The sequence below is a fragment of the Vulpes vulpes genome, chromosome 9, assembly GCF_048418805.1.
Source record: "Vulpes vulpes isolate BD-2025 chromosome 9, VulVul3, whole genome shotgun sequence".
Classification (NCBI taxonomy): Eukaryota; Metazoa; Chordata; class Mammalia; order Carnivora; family Canidae; genus Vulpes; species Vulpes vulpes.
In genome coordinates, this window is record NC_132788.1 from 68,148,932 (window position 1) to 68,168,212 (window position 19,281).

General features: G+C 35.8%; 1 protein-coding gene across 12 annotated transcripts in view; it reads right to left on the bottom strand.

The window, feature by feature from the left end:
- CNTN4 (contactin 4) overlaps positions 1-19,281 on the bottom strand; it is a 909,482-nt gene that overhangs the window by 649,420 nt on the left and 240,781 nt on the right. For 5 of the 12 annotated variants that reach the window (XM_072720386.1, XM_072720388.1, XM_072720381.1 and 2 more), the window contains one exon: positions 14,691-14,850. The exons of the other annotated variants lie outside the window; for them this stretch is intronic. The gene's annotated coding sequence lies outside the window, so the exon portion shown is untranslated. The remainder of the gene's footprint in view (positions 1-14,690; positions 14,851-19,281) is intronic. 12 annotated transcript variants of the gene reach the window in all.

Consider the following 19,281-nt stretch of genomic DNA (forward strand, 5'->3'; position numbering starts at 1 on the left):
TTATGCCTTTAGTGAATAATAGCTTTAAAAGTGCCTTGAAGAAATCACCACCCACAAAATCCTATTCTATTTTATCCTTTAGGCATACTTATTATGTCTTTATTTTATAATAGTACCTACCTCTCTAAAGCAACTACTTCTTTTGTTCAAAATTATTAGCATTAGGACAAATTTGCCCTTGTATACTTATGATGCTCCTTTTATTTGATTGCTATCAACCAGTTGGTGAAGATTTTTATTTTCCTGCTATTTTTCTCCCTGTGAAGTACAGATGAGGTTAAGAGGATTATTCAGCAGCTGTGTCCAACCACCTGCTCTCCAAATCCTTGGTTTTCTCATTATCAACAAGGTTAATCCTGCACTTCCCTAAGACTTGGCATCCACCTACTTTGAAGATAGCTGTAATTATGGCTCTCCTTTAAAAGCTTCATTCTTCCAGCAAGGATCCAGTTGGCTTTTATCTTACCTCTAATCTTTTATTTCAAAGGTGGATTAAAAGGTAAAATAACCATGACCACTGCTCTAAGGCACATTCAGTCCTTGACCTTTGAGACAAGTGTCTCACTTCAAAACACATCTTAATGGAAAGCATAGATGTCTCTAATTCTTCCATGCCCTGCCCCCAACAGTCTCACCAGAGATATGTTAACATCCTCTTGTTGTGTGATATTTCATCTTTTGCAGATAAAATGAACTGTTGTTTCCTTTCAATTTCTCTTCACAGTTCCCCAAGTTTAAGCTTCTCAAATTTCTCTAGCTCATTTCTGGTTATTTGTTTCAATGTACTCGGGTGCTTTATATTGGACCATCAGCACTACATCTGAAATCTTATTCCACTTTGTATTTGAATGTCTCCACTGGGTAATATTATCCCAGTCCATGTGTTTGTGAAAACAGAGCTATGCTGACAGTTTGCAGACAGTCTATCAGTCCTTGCAAGCCTGGATTTTATTTAAGAATTTATTTATTTATTTCAGAGAGAGAGAGAGAGAGAGAGAGAAAGCACATGAGCAGAAGGGAGGGGCCGATAGAGAAGCAGACTCTCCACCAAGTAGGGAGCCCTGCACAGGGCTGGATCACAGGACCATGGTTCTTTAAACATGGACCATGGGATCATGACCTGAGTCAAAGGCAGATGCTTAACTGACTGATCCACCCAACTGCCCAATCAAGCCTGGGTTTTAGTAAATTTTCTATACAATCTTCAGATAGATCGTTCTTATTTTTTCTTTAAAATTTATGTGGCTGGGATCCCTGGGTGGCGCAGCGGTTTGGCGCCTGCCTTTGGCCCAGGGCGCGATCCTGGAGACCCGGGATCGAATCCCACATCAGGCTCCCGGTGCATGGAGTCTGCTTCTCCCTCCGCCTGTGTCTCTGCCTCTCTCTCTCTCTCTGTGACTATCATAAATAAATAAAAAAAATTAAAAAAAAAATTTTTTTTTTAAATTTATGTGGCTAAAAGGAAACTGACAGCAACTAATTGGCCTTTGGTTAATATCTATTACCACATCTTTATAATGCTCAAAACCTGGAGTCTATATGGTTTTGGGACCACTTTCAAAGAGGAGACTCCAAAGAGTGTTTTGTATGATATCTGAAGTTTACATACCTTCACTCCATGTGTAATTAAAAGGGGGATCCTGTACTAAATATCCTCAAGATTTTGTTTTGCAATTTTGACAAGCTACTGTATGTCTTAGTTTAAACATGGCAAGATAAAAATGTACCCCATTTTCTTTCCTTCTATAATGAGAGAAATAACCCAGGCTAACTCTAGAAGGTCTTGAAAAAGTACATTACAGCAATCCACGGATGCTTTATATTAAAGTTATCTTTTGAGAGCCTTATAATTCTAAACTAATTTCATTCAATCCATAGATTTAATCTATGGATTGATGATCCTTTAAACATGGTTACTTATAAAATCCCACAAACTAAATTGAGTCAAGACATAGTTTTTCAGTAACATATGTTAAAAATAGTTTAGCTAGAAATAATCGTATAAATATTAGAATAGTGGGAATGAAGTAGGGGCTTTCCTAAAAACATATCTGTTCTAAACATGCTTAGTGAGAAGAGAATCCATTTATCTAAGTCACTGATAAATGACTTTATCCCAGCCTTTTACTTTATAGATAGGAAAACAACAAAGTTTATGGATTTCTGTAATATCATACATATGGTTAATATGAAAGTAGAAAACAAGACAGGAGACCTGATATTCAATCTGTTTTTTCTTCCCATTAGTTCACATTTAGAGAGATGTGTCACTAGGTCATAGGATCATTGTGGAAAATGTAATTTAAGCACCTTTTCTTTCAGAGTAGAAACCTGGTTCTAGAAACTGCCAGTTTTAATAACATGGTAGACTTGACTAAGATAGATCAATGCTCACCTGTAAACACAGATAAGAAATGAATAAAATATAACCAAAACAATGTATTTAAAAATTCTGCCAAGTTTAAACAAATGAAAGGAAATTCTGAAGATATCATAAAAGAGAAGAGGAATCAAAGACTAAATAAACATTAAGTTTCAGTTACTATGGTGGTAATTCAGAGCCTTCACTGGTTCAGTGCTCTGGGTTCGAGGAGTAGTAAACCAGGGAACTAATGCCACATTAGACAGTGGGCCACAGGGAGATAGATCTGAAATTTTTATATAAAATACAGATCTCCCAGGTCAATGAACACAAAATAAAAAACTATGTAAAATGACTTAAAAAACAAGTAAGAAATCTTGTTATCCTTCCTGGAGTCAATGTATCTCCTATAAGAAACTGAGATCACAAGTGTTTGTCAAGCTTGAATATATGATCTAAATGTATAATACCCATGAAATGTAGCACCTTAACACAAAAAATGGTCTAGAACTCTTTAAATTCAGGCACAGATTTTTAAAGTTCCCAATTGCTAAAAGCAAAAACAAAGCCACTTCTTGGAGCATGCTTTCACAACATAGGGTACACAGCATTCTCACAAGGAAAAAAAAAGATTTGATTTAAACTCACAATAGAAAATTATAAATTAAAGAGAAAAAAAAGAAACTATCACAAAAAAGAATCAGGTGACACATTAAAAAGAATATGACATAGGAGCACTAATAATACAAATTATGAACTTGAATAGAATACAGAAGTCATTAAAATGATTACAGATAAAAAGGAATTGAGCCCACAATAAAACAACAGAATGCTGTGATTAAAAACAAAACCAGAAAGATGAACCAAATGAAACTTGTAGAAATTTTAAAAATTACAATAATTGAAGTTTTAAAAACCCAACAAACATTTAGGGTTGAACTTAAGTGCCTTTCACAAATATTCTGGCTCTTCTTTATGTCTAGGCATATGTTGAGATTATATTTCCTGCTCTCTTGATAGTCACTCACAGCCAGGGCCCTCTTGATAGTCACTCACAGCCAGGTGAATTCTTTTTTCAATGAAATGTGAGTAAAAATGATATATAGATACTGGGAAGAACCTCTCATAATCCACCAGGTTTTCTTATTTTGCTTCACTAATCAATGGCAACTCCATCAATCAAAAATATAACAAACAGATTTTACCTATTAACTTGCACTGGTCATGTAACATAATAAAATAAACTGCTGTTGTTTTAGCTCATGAGATTTGGGGTCATTTGCTAATGCAGCATAAACTAGTTATCTTCATTGCTTTAAAAAAATTAAATGGCAGGGTAGACACTGATGAAGAAACAATTTAAAAATTGAAGGAGGAATCTAAAAAATTTCCCCTTAATACAAAATGGAAATGTAAAGAAATATGAAATATGAAAGGAATTCTGGATAGGATACATAAATGGTGCAAAATATGTGTGAGTAGATATTTTAAAAAGATAACAGACAAAAATGTTGATGTCAACATTCAAATAAATGGTAAATAAGAGTTTTACAAGACTAAAAAAAATGTCTTCAGATTGAAAGTGGAGTATTACATAAGAAAAACTAAAAATGAATGCATAACTGGGCATATTGTAATGAAAATGCAAAATTCCACTCACAAAGTCTTAAAAGTAGACACACAAAAAAAAGATCACAAAAGATCAATTTGACTAACAGAAAATTATCTATAGTAATGAAGAATTGAAAACAATGAAAATATCTTCAAAGTATTGAGAGTAAAAAATTGTCAACTACAAATTACAAAGCTTCTTAAACATTATTCAAAATTAATGATAAAGAATAATATTTCAAGATAAAATTATAGAATATACCATTATGAGAACTAGCTAAAAGAATTATTTCATGGATATCTTAAAAATAACTTGAATTCGGGATCCCTGGGTGGCGCAGCGGTTTGGCGCCTGCCTTTGGCCCAGGGCGTGATCCTGGAGACCCGGGATCGAATCCCACGTCGGGCTCCCGGTGCATGGAGCCTGCTTCTCCCTCTGCCTGTGTCTCTGCCTCTCTCTCTATCTCTCTGTGACTATCATAAATAAATAAAAATTAAAAAAAAAATTTAAAAAAAAAAATTAAAAAAAAAAAATAACTTGAATTCAAAGGAAGTGGGATGCTGTAAGCAATGATAAACAATAAACTGATACAATATGTAGGAAAATATGCATAAGTTAAGTTGTAACTATATTAAACATAACAATAATAATTATTAACAATTGGAAGATAAAGTTGAATTAAATACTACATTTATGTATATAACCATAACTTGCAACTTTGGGTGGTACAACTACAATTAAACGATTTTGGTTTTAATAATGTTAAATTCAACATTGATAACTTTATAAATTCTAGGAAACTTATGAGAAACAGAAATAGAGACTAGGACAAGATAGCAGAAGAGTAGGGGTCCTCAACTCACCTGGCCCCACAAACTTACCTAGATAACTTTCAAAAGACACTGAACACCTACAAATTCGAACTGAGATATAAAGAGAGAACAGCTGGAATGTTACAATTAGAAAAGTCTTCTTTTCTAACAAGGTAGGAAGGCAAACAAAAGAAAAAAGAAATAAAGTGAGGGAGGAGAACGATGACTAGCAGGGCTACAGTGGAGCAGCTAAAGACTCTGGGGTATGAAAGCCCAAGACTGGAGAAGCAGGAACTTTAAAAATCCATGCCTCAGTTTTCCTAACAGAACAGTGCTTAGCAGGAGGATCAGTGAAACATCAAGATTCCTGGAGTCACTATAAGAGGAGGGGCAAATAAAAATTAAAAAAAAAAAAAAAAAAGGGATCCCTGGGTGGCGCAGCGGTTTAGTGCCTGCCTTTGGCCCAGGGCGCGATCCTGGAGACCCGGGATCGAATCCCACATCGGGCTCCCGGTGCATGGAGCCTGCTTCTCCCTCTGCCTATGTCTCTGCCTCTCTCTCTCTCTCTCTGTGTAACTATCATAAATAAATAAAAATTTAAAAAAAAAAAAAGAGGAGGGGCATGTGGGGGAAAGCTTACTGCAAGCTGCGGTCAGATCTCAGTAAAGGGCTGGAGCCCCACAGCCCTTGGAGCATTTGGGAGAAGCCCAAATGGTAAGAAGTCTGGTAAGAGACAGGGGTGACTGTTCTTTGTTCCCTTTAGGAGAGGTGGTCCCCTAGATGGTGGGTGCAGGGCCCTGGATCTGAGGGCGCCAAAGTGGACAAAGCTGGCTATCTTCCGTTCCCCCTGGGAGAGGCAGAAGAGGAGAGGGCACAGGAAAACAAGAACTTTCTGCCAGTGGGTGCCCAGCAAGCTATGCAGATCAGTGTACCCGCACCTGCCCCCAGGAGAAATGAGAAGAGTATAAAATGGGAGACTGCGGTTAGTTACTCATGAGGAGCTCGACTCCAGAGCTGGAAATCTGGCTGGCACCATGTTTTTTTCCTCTTTCTTTCACCTTGCACCTGGGCACCGTTGCACAGTCAGTGCCTCTAGGGAACAAAGGCCAAACAGAATAGACAGCTCATATTGAGCCAAGCACATGGGAAGGGGTGGGGCATCTCCACTCAGGCACAGACACCTGAGAATCAGGGCAGCAGAACCCTCCTCCACAAGAACTGCTGGAAGAACAAGGAAAGAGCAATTTTACTGAACAAGCAGCACTGGAAAGCTCCAGGACTGAGAGAAAATAGTATATAGAACTAGAGGGTCCTTTATTATTATTATTATTATTATTACAACTCATTTTTATACCAGACTAAAAATTTCCAATATTTTTTCTCTTTTCCCACCTTAACTACAATATTTTACTAACCTTTTGTTTTTAAGTTTTTTCCTTTTTGAATTTCATATTTCTACAATTATGGCTTAGATATATTTTTCACTTCTGGATTCCCTTCAACGTCTTCAACTTAATCTTGGTAGATATAAAAGATATGGGTATTTGATTTTTGTTTTTCTGGTCTTGTTTTGTTTTACAATTGTGGAATTTAGTACCTTCTAACACACGACCTAAATACACCCAAAACCAAGTGGAACACCATGTTGGTCCATTCTGTGAGATTCTATTTTCCCTTCCTTCCCATTCTGCCCCCCTCTTTTATCTTGTTTATGTTTTTGTGGTCAATGATGGGTCTTTATATAAGTATTGCTGGTTTATATAAATTTGGGATTGAGCATCTTCTAACATACAGAACAAAATACACTCAGAACCAAAGGATTACTCTTTCAGACCCCTCAGGGAGACTACATTCTCTCTCTACTACCACTTCCTCACCACCACCATCCTCCCCTCATTTTTTTCTCTTTTCTTTTTATTCTTCTTTGTTGTTGTATTTTTATTTTTTACTAATTTGTTTTAATATTTTTCACTTTAGTGGTCCCTTTATTTTGTTCTGTTCTTCTTTTTCCTTTATTTTCTGGTCTCTGATCTCTTTGGAATTACCAAGGGTGTATTTTACTTAGGTCATGGTTAATATTTCTGACTCAGCTCACTCATATATCCACTCTGCACTAGAAAAGATAACTAGAAGGAAGAATTCCCCACAAAAGAAAGAATCAAGAGCAATACTCTCTGCCACAAAATTACAGAGTTTGGATTTAAGACATTTAATTCAGAAGTACAATTATAATGCTACTGGTGGCTCTGGAAAAAAGCATAAAGGACTCTAGAAGCTTCGTTACCACAGAATTGATATCTAATCAGGCTGGAATTAAAAGTAATAAGAGGATATTTTCACAATGACCAAGTTGGAGATGCAATCCAAACTGGATGCTCTAACTGCTAGGGTTAATTAGGTGGAAGAAAGGGTGAGTAACATAGAATACAAGTTAAGGGAAAAGATGGAAGCTGAGGAAAAAAGAAAAACAATTAAGAGCCCAGAGGAAAGGCTAAGGGAAATAAATGATAGTTTGAAAAGGAAGAATATACATCTAATTGGGATTCCAGAAGAGGCTGAGAGAAGACCACAAAGTATATTTGAACCAATCATAGTTGAGAAATTCCCTAAGTTCGGAAAGGAAGAAGGTATTCAGATCCAAAATACAGAGAGGACACCCCAAAACTCAATAAAAAACATTCAACACCTTGACATTTAATAGTGAAACTTGCAAATTTCAAAGAAAAAGAGAAAATTCTTAAAGCAGCTCGAGACAAGAGATTCTAAACTTATATGGAGAAAAATATCAGATTAACAGCAGATGTTTCCACAGAGACCTGGAAGGCCAGAAAGGGCTGGCATGATATATAGAGGGTACTAAATGAGAAGAACATGCAGCCAAAAATACCTTATCCAGCAAGGCTGTCACTCAGAATAGGAGAGATAAAGAGTTTCCAGGATAGGCAGAAATTGAAAGAATATGTGACCACCAAACCAGCTCTGCAAGAAATATTAAGGGGGACCCTGTAAAAGAAAGACGGAGTAAGCTACAAAAATAGGGACTGAAAAGGTAACACAATGACACTAAATTCGTATCTTTCAATAGTAACTCTGTACATGAATGGGCTAAATGACCGCATCAAAAGACGCACATATCAGACTGGATAAGAAAGCAAGACCCATTTATATGCTGTCTACAAGAGACTAATTTTAGACCTAAAATTTTCAGACTTCCAGCCTGAAAATGAAGGGGTGGGAAACCGTTTACCATTCAAATGGTCCTCAAAAGAAAGCTTGGGGTAGCCATCCTCATATCAGATAAATTAGAGCTTATACTAAAGACTGTAGTAAGAGATGAAGAGAGACACTATACCATAGTTAAAGGGTCTATTAAAAAATAATTGACCTAACAATCATGAATATTTATTTCCCTAATATGGGAGCCACCAAGTATATCAATCAAAAACAAAAGTAAAGAGATACTTAGATAATGATACATTAATAATAGGAGACTTCAAGGTGGCACTTTCAGCAAATAACAGATCTTCTAGGGATACCATCACCAAAGAAACAAGGACCTTGAATGATACACTGGACCAGATGGATTTCACAGACACATACAGAATATTCCATCCAAACGCAACTGAATACACATTCTTCTTAAGTGCACATGGAACTTTCTCCAGAATAGACCACACACTGAGTCACAAATCAGGTTTCAACCATTACCAAAAGACTGCTATTATCCTCTGCATATTTTCAGACCACAATGCTTTGAAACTAGAACTCAACCAGAAGTTTTTGGAGGAAACTCAAACACATGAAGGTTAAAGAGCATCCTACTAAATGATGAATGGGTCAACCAGGAAATTAGAGAAGAGTTTTTAAAAATTCATGGAAACTAATGAAAAAATAAAACTGGTCAAAATCTTTGGGATACATCAAAAGTGGTCCTAAGAGGGAAATACATTGCAATACAAGCCTCCCACAGAAAATTGGAAAAAACTCAAATACACAAGCTAACCTCCCACCTAAAGGAATTGGAGAAAGAACAGCAAATAAAGCTTATACCAAGCAGAAGAAGAGAGATAATAAAGATTACAGCAGAATTCAATGGAACAGAGAACAAAATAACTGTAAAACAAATCAACAAATCCAGGAGCTGGTTCTTTGAAAGAATTAATAAGATAGATAAGCCCCTAGCAAGCTTTATTAAGAAGAAAAAGAGAAAAGACTCAAATTAACAAAATGATAAATGAAAGAGGAGAGATCACAACGAATATGAATGAAATATGGAAATATGAATGATTTTAAAAACATTATTATGAACAGGTATATGCCACCAAATTAGGCAATCTAGAAGAAATGGATGCATTTCTGGAAAACCACACATTACCAAAACTGGAACAGGAAGAAATAGAAAACCTGAACAGGCCAATAATCAGTGGATTATTGGAAGTTGAAACAGTCATCAAAAACCTCCCAAGACATAAAAGTCCAGGGACAGACGGCTGTCCCAGGGGAATTCTACCAAATGTTTGAAGAAGAAATAATACCTATTTTACTAAAGCTGTTCCGAAGGATAGAAAGGGACAGAATACTTCCAAACTCATTTTATGAAGCCAGCATTGGGCAGCCCGGGTGGCTCAGCGGTTTAGCGCTGCCTGCAGCCCAAGGCCTAATCCTGGAGTCTCTGGATTGAGTCCCACGTCAGGCTCTCCCTGCAGGGAGCCTGCTTCTCCCTCTGCCTTTGTCTCTGCCTGTCCCTCTCTGCATCTCTCATGAATCAATAAATAAAATCTTAAAAAAAAAAAAAAAAAGCCAGCATTACCCTGATTCCAAAACCTGACAAAGACCCTACCAAAAAAGGAGAGAATTACAGACCAATATCCCTGATGAACACAGATGCAAAAACTCTCAACAAGATACTAGCCAATAGGATCTAACAGTACATTAAGATTATTCACCATGACCAAGTGGGATTTATCCCTGGGATGCAAGGCTGGTTCAACAATCTTGAAACAATCAACATGAAAGATCACATCAACAAGAGAAAAAACAAGAATCATAATCCTCTCAATAGATGCAGAGAAAGCATCTGACAAAATACAGCATCCAATCCTGATCAAAATACTTCAGAATGTAGGGAGAGAGGGAACATTCCTCAGCATCTTAAAAGCCATCTATGAAAAGCCCACAGCAAATATCATTCTCAATGGGGAAAACTGAGAGCCTTTCCCCTAAAATCATGAACATGACAGGGATGTCTACTCTCAACACTATTATTCTACATAGTACTAGATGTCCTAGCCTCAGCAATCAGACAACAAAAAGAAATAAAAGGCATTCAAACTGGCAAAGAAGTCAAACTCTCCCTCTTCACAGATGACATGATACTGTATACAGAAAACCCAAAGACTCCACCCCAAGATTGCTAGAACTCATACAATTCAGCAATGTGGTAGGATACAAAATCAGTGCCCAGAAATCAATGGCATTTTGGTAGCAAAATTTCTATGCTACCCAGGGCAATTTACATGTTCAATGCAATCCCTATCAAAATATCATGGACTTTCTTTACAGAGTTGGACAAATAATCTTAAGATTTGTATGGAATCAGAAAAGACCCCAAATAACTGGAGGAATTTTGAAAAAGAAAACCTAAGTGGGGGGCATCACAATGCCGGACTTAAGCTGTATTACAAAGCTGTGATTATCAAGACAGTATGGTACTGGCACAAAAACAGACACATAGATCAATGGAACAGAATAGAAAATCCAGATTGGGGGCCCTCAACTCTGGACAGCTAATATTCAATAAAGTAGGAAAAGACTGTCCACTGGAAAAAAGACAGTCTTTTTAACAAATGGTATTGGGAAAATTGGACAGCCATGTGCAGAAGAATGAAACTAGACCATTCTCTTACACCATACACAAATATAAACTCAAAATGGTTGAATGATCTAAACGTGAAACAAGAATACATCAAAATCTCTAGAAGAGAACACAGGCAACAAGCTTTTTGATCTTGGCCACAGTAACTTCTTGCAAGATACATCTATGAAGGCAAGGGAAACAAAAGCAAAAATGAACTACTGGGACTTAATCAAGATAAAAAGCTTCTTCACAGCAAAAGAAACAGTCAACAAAACTGAAGATAACCTACAGAATGGGAGAAGATATTTGCAAATGACATATCAAATAAAGGTCTAGTATCCAAGATCTATAAAGAACTTATCAAACTCAACACCCAAGAAACAAAAAAATCTAATCATGAAATAGGCAGAAGACATAAACAGAAACTTCTCAAAGAAGACACACTCATGGCCAATAAGCACATGAGAAAATGCTCCGCATCACTTGTCATCAGGGATGTACAAATCAAAACCACAATGAGAGTTACCATCTCTCACCAGTGAGAACAGTGAAAATTAACAAGACAGGAAATAACAAATGTTGGAGAGGATGTGGAGAAAGGGGAACCCTCTTGCACTGTTGGAGGGAATGCGACCTGGTACAGCCACTCTGGAAAACTGTGTGGAGGTTCCTCAAAGAGTTAAAAAGATAACTGCCCTACAACCCAGCAATTGCACTGCTGGGGATTTACCCCAAAGATACAGATGTAGTGAAACACCAGGACATATGCACTCCAACATGAATAGAAGCAATGTCCTCAACAGACAAACTGCATAAGGAGCCATAATGTACTTTGACAGATGAATGGATAAACAAGATGTGGTGTATATATATATTTTTTTTTTCACACACACAATGGAATATTACTGAGCCATCAGAAGAGACGAATACCCACCGTTTACTCTGACATGGTTGGAACCAGAGTATATTATGCTGAGTGAAATAAGTCAATTGGAGAAGGACAATCATCATATGGTTTCACTCATACATGGAATATAAGAAATAGTGAAAGGAATTATAGGGGAAAGGAGGGGAACTGAGTGGGAAAAATTAGAGAGGGAGACAAACCATGAGAGACTCCTTACTCTGGGAAACAAAGGGTTGTGGAAAGAGAGGAGGGTGGTGGGATGGGATAACTGAGTGATGGGCACTGAGGAGGGCACTTTTTGGGATGAGCAGTGAGTGTTTTCTATATGTTGGGAAATTGAACTTAAATTAAAAAAATGTAAATAATTATCCTTAAAAAAAGAAAAAAAGAAAAAAAACAGAAATAGAGTGAAAAATAAAAAAAAATAGGAAGGAATAGTGGAATTATGAAAAATAGTCCATAAAAAGGCGAGAAAGAAGAAATAGGCAAAAACAAAAAGAAATGGTAGAAATATAAAATGGTAGAAAAATATTAAAATACTTTGATATTAAAAATAAATACAAAAATTCAACTCCCTTGATAAAAGTAGAAAAAAAATCAAACAGAAAAATACAGCTGTACGTTATTAACAGGAGACACACCTAAAATGACACGTAAAGGTTAAAAATCAAAGTAGAAGAGAATTCCTAGGCAAATGGTAATTTAAATAAAGCAGCTATAGGAGGTATGGTAATGTTAAAATCATATAAAATAAATATTATACCCAAAGGTATTACTGAGAACAACAGGAAAAGAGAAAAGTACATAATGATCACAAAGTCAACTCACCAAACAAAGCAAAACAAAAACCCAAAAAATGAAAACAGAAAAATCTGATATTCAATCATCAAATTAGCTTCCCCATGTTCACACGAAATATTAGTAGTGATGCAGAACTATAATCTGCACATGTTTTTTTCTCACTGTATTTATTTTTATTGAAGTGCAGTTGGCACACAATGTTACATTAGTTTCAGGAGTACAAAATAGTGATTGGACAAGCCTCTACATTACCTTATGCTCACCACAAATGTAGCTACCCTCCGTAGCCATACAACGTTATTACAATACCACTGACTATATTCCCAATGCTGCACCTTTTATAGAGGGGCTTATTCAGCCCATTACTAGAAGCCCATGTCTCCCAGTACCCCACAATCATTTGTCCATCTCCTCTACTGGTTTCCCTTCTGGCAACCATTAGTTTATTCTCTGAATTTATTGGTTTGATTCTACCTTACTTCTTTCTTCACTTGTTTTGTTATAGATAGCACATATAAGATAAATTATATGGTATTTGTCTTTCTCAGACTTATTTCACTTAGTATACCCTCTAAGTCCACTCTTGATGTTGTAAATGTCAAGACACCATTCTTTTCTCTGGCTGAGTAATATTCCAGCACGTGTGTGTGTGTGTGTGTGTGTGTGTGTACATCTTCTTTATCTATTGATGTATAATTGGGTTGCTTCCATATCTTGGCTACTGTAAATAATGCTGCAATAAGCGGGGGGGGGGTGCATATATATATTCAAATTAGTGTTTTTGTTTTCTTTTGGTAAATACTCAGCAGTGGAATAACTAGATCCTATGTTATTTCTATTTTTAATGTTTTGAGGAAACCTCAGACTCTTTTGTAGTGGCTGCAGGACTTCACATTATTACCAATGGTGTATGAAGTTTCCTTTTTCTTCATATCCTCACCAACACTTGTTATTTCTTGTATTTTTTATTCTAACCATTCTGACATGTGTCAGGTGATATCTTATGATTTTGATTTGCACTTGTCTCATGATTAGTGATACAGAGTATCTTTTTCATGTGCCTGTTGGCCAGCTGTATGCCCTTTTTTTTCCAGAGGGAAAAATGTCTATTTGTATCCTCTGCTCATTTTTAATTGTATTATTTGTTGTTTTAGTGTTGAGTTGCATGAATACTTTGTATATTTTGGAAATTAACTCCTTATCAGGTATAACAATTGCACGTATCTTCTCCCATTAAGTAGGTTGTCTTTTGGTTTAGTTGATGTTTTCCTTCACTGTGCAAAAGCTTTTTTATTTGGTGTAATAGTAATAGTTTATTTTTGTTTTTGTTTCCCTCATCTGAGGAGACATATGGAGAGCAATGTCAAAGAAATTACTGCCTGTGTTTTCTTCTAGGAGTTTTATGGCTTCAGGTCTCACATTTAGGCCTTTAATACATTTTGAGTTTTTGTGAACAGTGTCTGAAAATGGTCCAGTTTCATTCTTTTGAATGTAGTTGTCAGTTTTCCCAACATCATTTGTTGAAGACACTACTTTTTTCCCAGTGGCTATTCTTTCCTGCTTTGTCGAAGATCAATTGAGCATATAAATGCGGGTTAATTTCCAGGTTTTCTATTCTGTTCCATTGATCTATGTTTCTATTTTTGTGTCAGTACCATACTGTTTTGATTACTACTGCTTTGTAATATAACTTGAAGTCCAAAATTGTGATGCCTCCAGCTTTGCTTTTATTTTTCAAGATTGCTTTGGCTCTTTGGGGTCTTTTGTGGTTCCATACAAATTTTACAGTTGTTTGTTCTAGCTCTGTGAAAAATGCTATAGGAATTTTGATAGGGGTTGCATTAAATCTGTAGACTGCTTTGGATAATGTAGGCATTTTAACAATATCAATTTTTCCACCTATGAGCATGGAATATCTTTCCATTTGTGTCAGCATCTTCAATTTCTTTCATGAACATCTTTTCATTTATTCAATAACCTATTTATCATTGCATTCTCTTCATTTTCCTCACAACACCTAACACAGTCAGTATTTTTCATTACTTGTTTAGCATCTGCCATACCTATGACCTATCAAACTCAAAAGCTGAAGGTACACATATATTTTATTTGCCACCATATCATCAGAACTTAATATAGTTTCTGACATATAATTAGGTCCCTATATATATCCTTGTTGAAAAAAAAAAACAAATGGCCCCAAATTCTCCTGTTATTTTGATCATTCCCCATAGCATAACCCTTCCTGTTATCCATAAAGAAAAGGATACAACAGCAATTGTATCAAATGGAGCAATTCATACAGACACATTTTTCATAGTAAAAAGTTTCTGGGGTACCTGGATGGCTCAGTCAGTTAAGCATCTGCATTTGGCTCAGGCCATGATCCCAGGGTCCTGGATCAGCCCCCTGCTCAGCAGGGAGTCTGCTTCTACTCCTTCCTCTGCCTCTTCCCCAGCTCGTGCTCTCTGTTTCTTTCTCAAATAAATTTTTAAAAATCTTTTAAAAAAAAGATGAGAAGTTCCTGCTTAGTGTTATAATCTATAATATGCTACACTGAATAACTCAATCATCTTCTATATTCCTAGACTATGATTTTAATTTCAATTTCCAAAGAGAAAGCCAAAGTTAAAAAAAGAACACTCTATGTTCGAAAGGAAAAAAATCATAAATAATAGAAATTGAAAGACAATCGAATTTTACATTTTCAAGCAGTGATTTATTTTCTTGGTAGCAATTTAAATTGTATTCAGAACCATACACACACAGAAACATTTTAATGTAAGGCCATAGGGATGTGTTCTTTTCATTCTAACATCACCCTCATGGTATGTTAATACATTTCTCTCAGCGCAGGTAATGTTACCTCTGCTAGGGAAGGCTTTGTCGACTATCAAGAGAAATATAGCAGGAATAAAAATCATGTTTCTCTGCTAAATATTTCCCTGCTTATCAAAAGTCCCTGAGGGCTGATTAAATTCATTAAGTCCTAGCAGATATTCTAACCATTCTTCTCTTTCTGGTCAAGGCACTAGCACAAGAAAAACCAACCTTGGGACAGCTGGGCTGCCAATAATATAATGTTGTAGCCTAAAATTTATAGCCAAGTTACATTCATTTAAAAATTATAAATTGTAGAGGGCCTGTTTTATAACTGACACTATGATCAGTACTCGACATTTGTTCTTCGTGACTCTTGCAATTGCCCAACAAAATGACTATTAGTGCCCTTACTTTGTAGTTTGAGGAATCTGAGGCTTACAGAGATAAAAATTGAAAAATTTTAAATGTTTATCCAATTCTGTTTGCCCCCATCACTCATAACCTTTGTATTAAACCATGAATCTTTAGATTTAGAAACCTGACTTTGTCTTTGGCCTTGGAGGATGTGTCAGGACTTTTAGAAAGATGGTACATATTGATTTGAATGACAACCTAAGGAGTCTGCTTATATTGTATCTGAAGTCTGCTTAGTAACTGTATCTGAGGGAGAAATTCTATCTTTTTAGGAAAAATGCATTTCATAATCTATTACTATATATTGAGATATACGTCATGTATAAAATTCACCATTCACTGTACAATTCAGTGGTGTTTAGTATATTCACAAGGTTGTGCAGCTATCACCACTATTTATTTTGATAATATATCATTTCAAAAAAGTAACCCTATGCTCATTAGCAGTACCCCCATGTTCTTCTCTGTCCTTAGTCCCTGGAAACAACTATTACACTTTCTATCTCTATAGTTTTGCCTATTCTAGACATTTCATATAAATGAAACCATTTGTGGACTTTTGTGTCTGGCTTCTTATAATATTTTCACAATCTTTCCATGTTGTAGCATGTATCAGTACTTAATTTTCCTAATTTATTTTTAACTAATATCTCACAAAAGATGAAAATTACTTATGCCAATCTAGAGAAAAAGAATGTAATTATTTTCTTCCATTGTCTGTGTGCTCATTAGACTGTTGTGGTGTTAACAAAACCAATTTACATGCTGTAAGTCCTTGAAGAATATTACAGTTTCCATTTTGCTGACCGGAAAAAAGAGTCTCAGAGAAGTCTAGTTTACCTGCTCCAACATTAAAGTAAGAATTTAAAGCACAGGGTTCTGAGCACAAAGCCAAAATTATTTTCACTTTGTTGATAGATATATGACAGGAACAACTAAATGGCCCATTCAGCCGCTGGACCTAGGATCTTTGGTTCACCAGAGACAGACTTTCAAAAGCTGAGCTAAGCTTCCACATTCCATCAATCCAGAAGTCTTTGTGCAGCTGAGGATACTGAACTCAAGGGCATGTCAGGGCCAAATAGGTAGCAAATGAAGTGGCATGGTAAACTAGAGAAGGAAGAAGAAGGCAGCTGCTGCCCAGGAAAGCCCTTCTGCCATCAAGGAGTACAAGCCTGGAGAAGGAAGATACTCTGATTTCTTCTGTAAGAGAATCTGGAAATCATCATTATATCTAAAATTGAATTTTCAAACGTTGGCAACAATTTAAAATTTATCTGTTTGGAATTAAAAGGAAAAAAAAGATGAAGAAATACATGAACTAAAATAACTGTGTTTTGAGGCTGTTTTAATCCATAAGCTACCACCTTCACAACCTGTGGTGAAAGACAAAAGGCTATAGTACCTAGAGGTGGTGCCAAGGCCGTCCTTAAGGACAACCAAAAGGACATCATTACAATTTGAAAGAAGCTGATCTTCTCCTGCCTTTCCATCTTGACTCTGGAAATGTCCAACAACTTTATTTATTGAAGTATAATTGTGATACATTTTTATTAGTTTTGGGTGTACAAGGTAATGATTCAACATTTGTATACATTGTAAAATGTTCACATTAAGTCTATTTAACATCTGTCATCATACAAAGTTACATTTTGTTTGTGATGAGAACTTTTAGATTTATTTTCTTATTCAAATTTACAACTCAATATTATTGACTATTGTCACCGTGCTGTATATTATATCCCCATGACTTATTTTTATAACTGGAAGCTTATTTTTTGTTTGTTGTTTAAGATTTATCCATTTAATTTTAGAGAAAGAGGAAGCATGCACATGAGTGAGGGGGGGGGTGGTGTAGAGGTGGGTGGAGAGAGAATCTCCAGCAGAACCCCTGCTAAGTGTGGAGTCAGAGGCAGGGCTGGACTCAAGGCCTGATTCTCAAGACCCTGAGATCATGACCCCAAGACCAGGACCTGAACCAAACCAAGAGTCATATGGTCAACCAACTGAGCCACCCAGACACCTCTGGAACTGGAAGCTTAGACATCTTGATCTTCTTTACTTAGTTGGCCTTCCCTCAAGTCCCCCTCCCTTCTGGCAACTACCAATCTATTCTCTATATGTATGAGTTTGGTTTGGGTTTGATTGTTCATTTGTTTTGTTTTTTGGATTCCTGCTCTAAGTGAAATCATGCAGTATTTGTCTTTCTTTTATTGACTTATTTCACTGAGCATAATACCTTCTAGGTCATACATGATGCCACGAATGGCAAGATTTCATTCTTTTTTATAGCTGCGTTTAATTACAATTGTGTGTGTATGTATATATGTACACATACATGCCACACATCTTTATCCATTCATCCATTAATGGCTATTTAGCCGATCTTGACTATTGTAAATAATGTTGCAATCAACTAATTTTCAAATTAGTATCTTTTGTTTTTGTTTTTGTTTTTGTTTTTTTGATAAATACCCAGAAGTGAAATTGCTGGATCATATAGTTTTTTCATTTTTGAGAAATTTCCATACTGTCTTTCACAGGGGCTGCCAATTTACACTCCCATCAACAGTGCATGAGGGTTCCCCTTTCTCCACATCCTTGCCAATGCTTTTTATTGTCTTATTGATTTTAGCCCTTCTGACAAGTCTGAAGTGATATCTCATTTTCATTTTGATTTGCATTTCCATGGTAATAAGTGATGTTGAATACCTTTTCAGGTGCCTGTTGGCCATCTGCATGCCCTCTTGGGAAAAATGTCTATTCAGATCCTCGGCCCAGATTTTATCTGGGTTATTCTTTTTACATTATATTATGTAGAATCTTTATATGTTTTAGATATTAACCCTTATCAGATGTATGATTTCTAAATGTAAGTTACCTTTTCATTTTATTTGTTGTTTCTTCTGCTGGCTGAAACCTTTTAGTTTGATGTAGCCCCAGTAGTTTATTTTGTTTTTGTTACTATTGCTTCGGGAGTAATTTCCAAAACGATGCTGCTAAGAACAAAGTGAAGGATCTTACTATCTATGTTTTATTCTAGTAGTTCCATAGTTTCTGGTCTTATATTCAAGTCTTTAATCCATCTTAAATTAAGTTTTGTATTTAATGTAGCATAGTGTTTTAACTTCATTCTTTGGTATGTGGTTGCTTAATCTTCCCAATACTATTTACTAAAGAGACTGTCCTTTCTTGCCTCCTTTGTCATAAATTGACCATACATGCATGGAGGCTTATTTCTGGGCCCTTTATTCTGTTCCACTGATATATTTGTCTGCTTTTATTGGCATCATAGTATTTTGATTACTGTAGTTTTATAGTATAGTCTGAAATCAGGGAAAGTGATTCCTCCAGCTACGTTCCTTTCTTCTCAGGATAGCTTTGACTAGTCAGGATCTTCTGTGGTCCCATACAAACTTTATTTTTTTGTTGTTCTATTTCTGAAAAAAATGCCATTAGAATTTTGATAAGAATTGTATTAAATATGTATATTGCTCTGGGAGGTACAGACATTTAACAACATTAATTATTCCTGTTTTCAGTGTATAAGTCTTTCATTTCTGTGATTAAATATATTCCTAAGTATTTTATTCTTTTTTCTTTTCTTTTTTTTTTTTGGTATTTTATTCGTTTTGATGCAACTGCAAAGGTGACTATTTTTTTAACTTCTCTATGATAGTTCATTGTTAGTGT